We start from the raw sequence: 3,938 nt of genomic DNA, 5'->3' as shown, positions 1-3,938 counted from the left end.
TTCCATTGAGTTTTCTTCTGTTCTGTTTTATTTATTTCTGCTCTGATCCTTGTCATATCCTTTTTAGTGATAATTTTGGGCTTAGTTTGGTTCTATTTTCTATTTCTTGAGGTTTGAAGTTAGGTTGTTTACTTGAGAACTTTCATTTTTCTTTCTTTCTTTTTTAATGTTTATTCATTTTTGAGAGAGGGAGACAGAGAGGGAGAGAGAGAGAGAACAAGTAGGGGAGGGGCAGAGAGAGAGAGAGAGAGAGACGGAGACACAGAATGTGAAGCAGGCTCCAGTCTCTGAGCTTTCAGTGCAGAGCCTGAAGTAGGGCTTGAATGCAAAAACAATGAGATCATTACATGAGCCGAAGTTGGACACTCAATAGACTGAGCCACCCAGGCGCCCCTCATTTTTCTTAATGTTGGCATATATAGCTATAAATTTCCCTCTTAGAACTGCTGTAGCTGCACTGAAATAAAATCAGAAATGAAAGGGGACATTACAACTGATAGATACCACAGAAGCACAAAATATTGTTGAGAATTGTTACCATGAAAGAATGTTGAATTTTGTAAAAATCTATTTTTCTGAATTTATTGAAATATCACATGGCTTTATCCTTCATTTTATTCCCGTGATATATCACATTTATTGATCTGTATATGCTGTACTATCCTGTATCACAGGGATAAATTCCATTTGTTCATGGTGTATGATGATTTTACTGTGTTGTTTAATTGGGTTGCAAATATTTTGTTGAGATTTTTCATCAAAGATATTGACCTGTAGTTTTCTTTTCTTGTGGTATCCTCATCTGGCTTTAATATAAAAGTAAGACTAGCCTTAAAAAATGAGTCTGGAATGCTCTGCTCTTCAACTTTTATTGTGAGAGTTAGAAAAAGATTAGTTAAGTTTTTAAATGTTTACAAAAAATCACCAGTGAAACCATTTGCTTTTTGGCTTTCTTTGTTAGGAAGTATTTGATAATTAATTCAATCCCCTTACTCATTATCAGTCTGTTCAGATTTTATATTTACATATGAGTCTTGATTAAGTTGTATGTTTCTGGAAATTTATCATATTTAATCTGAATTCCTACATCTTTATTGGTTTAAAGAAAGATGGATCACAAAAGAAAAATAAAAGGAAAATTGTTTAAAGGAAAACTAAAATGAAAATACAGTAAAACCTTGGGTTGCGAATAACTTAATGCATAAGCGTTCTGCAAGAAGAGCAAACATTTCTAATAAATTTCAAGTTGATAAACAATGTCTTGCAATAAGAGTAGCAGGTATTGCCAAATGCCACATGATCATAACTGTGCCAGTGCTCACTTTCAGCAGCAATGTACTAAAACTGGAACGATACAGAGAAGGTTAGCCCCTGTGCAAGGATGACACACAAATTCATGAAGCTTCCATGTTAAAAAAAAAAAAAAAAGAATTAAGCCAATGGTTCTCTCTCTCTCTCTCTCTCTCTCTGCGGGATTGTGGGTGATCATCTCCCATGCTCAGATGCTCAATCTCAGGCCACAGTCTGGCAGAATCAGTGACTTGGAAGGTGCCCACAACTGGCACTGGTGTATTTTTTGTCACTTCAAAGCACCTATGGACAGTCCTTTGTTTTCCATACAAGAGTAAGCTTAGGAATGTTTGCTTCATTCTAGGTCAGGCTGTCTGCAGATATAGACCCTTTCCTCTGCTACCTTGTTGCCAGGTACATTGAATACAGTATATGACAAGAGTTTAGTAATACTGCACTGCAGTCAACATCCATGCAAACGTATACAATGGCCCCCATGCAGAAAAGGTTGAAAAGAAAGGCAGTAAGAAGGAGATGATTAGGATGGAAGTTAAGAAGGAAATTACTAAGGGGCGCCTGGGTGGCTCAGTTGGTTGAGCATCTGTCTTCGGCTCAGATCATGATCTCACAGCTTGTGAGTTCGAGCCCCTGAGAGCTCGGAGCCTGGAGCCTGCTTCAGATTCTGTGTCTCTCTCTCTGCCCCTCCCTGGCTCATGCTTGCTCTTTCTCTCTCTCTCTTTCTCTCTCTCTCTCTCTCTCTCTCTCTCTCTCTCTCTCTAAAATAAATAACCTTAAAAAAATTTTAAAAAGAAGGAAATTGTGGAGAAGTATGAAGTAGGTATGCGCATGACTGAAATTGCAAGGCTTTATAACAAGTCTACATTAGCATCTGGTCTGAAGAGGAGGAGGAGAAAAAGGCAGAGGAAGCCCTCACTTCAAATGAGATTAGGGAGATGTGTAAAATGTGGGAGACAGTGCAAAATTTTATAGAAAAGCACCACCCAAATAAGACTGTAGTGGTGCAAGCGATGAATCCGTTTAATGACAATGCAATGTCACATTTCTGTGAAATAATCAAAAGGAGGCAAAAGCAAGTGTCACTGGACAGATTCCAAAAGAAAAATATTCCATTGAACCAGTAGATAGCAATGATTCTGTTAGCAATAGTGAATGTTGCCCTGCATAATAACCCTCCCCTCTCTTGTCTCCCTCATACCAGCCACAAAGGTTTTCAAAGGCAAGTGAAGGTTAATTTGTTTTTTTCTTTATATTTTGTATTTTCTTTATTATTTTGTATTATATTACAGTACTATAATCATTTTTATATGAAAATTTGGGGGTTATGGAACAAATCATCTCAATTTCCATTATTTCTTGTGGGGAGGTTCACTTTGATATACAAGTGCTTTGGATTATAAGCATGTTTCTGGAATGAATTATGCTCACAAACCAAGATTTTACTGTACTATAATCTTAAAATATGAATATTTTTTTAAAAATCCATATATGAGTCAGGTTATATTGTTGATATAAAGAAGTATTGGGATACCAGGAGTGAATAAGGACTTCAGTCTCTGTGTTGACACTTAATAGTGTGTTACCTGGGATATATCACTTATCCTGAGATTCTGTTTTTTCACACACAGAATGGCAGGAAGGACTATATCACTCTTTTTCTTTGAGACTTAGGTGAGATAATCAATATGAAAATATGTAGCATTATGAAATGTGTTGCAAATATGTAACACTTCAAAGTATTATTTTTATTGTCATCAGATACTATTTATCAAGATAATTTTATTTTGGATTCTAATAGCCTTATTAATATATTATTTTATCTCTCCGTGATATACTTGAGAGATTGTTAGTAATCACTTAAATAAATATTAAATATCCACTTTGCAATTTTAAAAGAAAACTTGGAAATAATAGCTTAGCTTTTATCATTTTAAACAATTTTTATTAATGATAGTCATAATCAATAATATCATAATGACAGCCCTACTAGTCATCCACATATATGAGGTGAAGGACTTAAAAATGCTAAGTAACTATTCACAGTATTCTTCTGTACCACTTACTAAATATAAGGGAAGTGGGGGAAACAAAAGCAGATAATTCTACTGAAGCTTCTTGTTTAGAATTCAATTTGCTAACATTGAAATCACAGCCGTTGAAAATGTTTTAAGTTTGTGTTAAAGTGAGAAAAGCATGTTGTATTTCCCCATCAGTCTTCAGTAGATTGAGAACAAGCTCTAGGCAAACGGCTGGACAGCTCTGTTCTTCTTTTGGTCTCCTTGAACTGACTCCTCCTTTCCTTCCCTTCTCCGGGTCAGACGGTACAGGTTTTCTATTACATGCTGTTTGCATCCATGCCCAGAAGCATGTCATATACTCAGGGCATTTTCCAAAATACTTTACCTGCATTCCCATAAGAATATCATGATCCTAACTTCTCCTTCTGGACTGTGCTATTCAATATTCTCTTTGTCATTTGGCTTACAGTTTCCTTTCCTGTGATCTCTGACACATTGCAACAGATTTCCTGCCTCAGCTGAGAATGTGCCTTTCCTTTACTTATAAATCTTCAACTACATCATTGACCAAAAGAATAAACTCCAGGGGCACCTGGGTGGCTCAGTTGCTTA

The 3,938-nt window shown here is 36.1% G+C and overlaps 1 non-coding gene across 1 annotated transcript; it reads left to right on the top strand.

The window, feature by feature from the left end:
- The first annotated feature begins 1,315 nt into the window (after nucleotides 1–1,315).
- LOC125917358 (U6 spliceosomal RNA) lies at nucleotides 1,316–1,416 on the top strand. The gene has a single exon (XR_007456165.1). It is a non-coding gene; the product is annotated as a U6 spliceosomal RNA (small nuclear RNA).
- The last annotated feature ends 2,522 nt before the right edge of the window (nucleotides 1,417–3,938 follow it).

Source organism: Panthera uncia, chromosome D1 (assembly GCF_023721935.1).
Source record: "Panthera uncia isolate 11264 chromosome D1, Puncia_PCG_1.0, whole genome shotgun sequence".
NCBI classification, from domain to species: Eukaryota; Metazoa; Chordata; class Mammalia; order Carnivora; family Felidae; genus Panthera; species Panthera uncia.
Note: the sequence above shows the minus strand (reverse complement) of the source record. Positions and strands in the feature narration are given on the sequence as shown.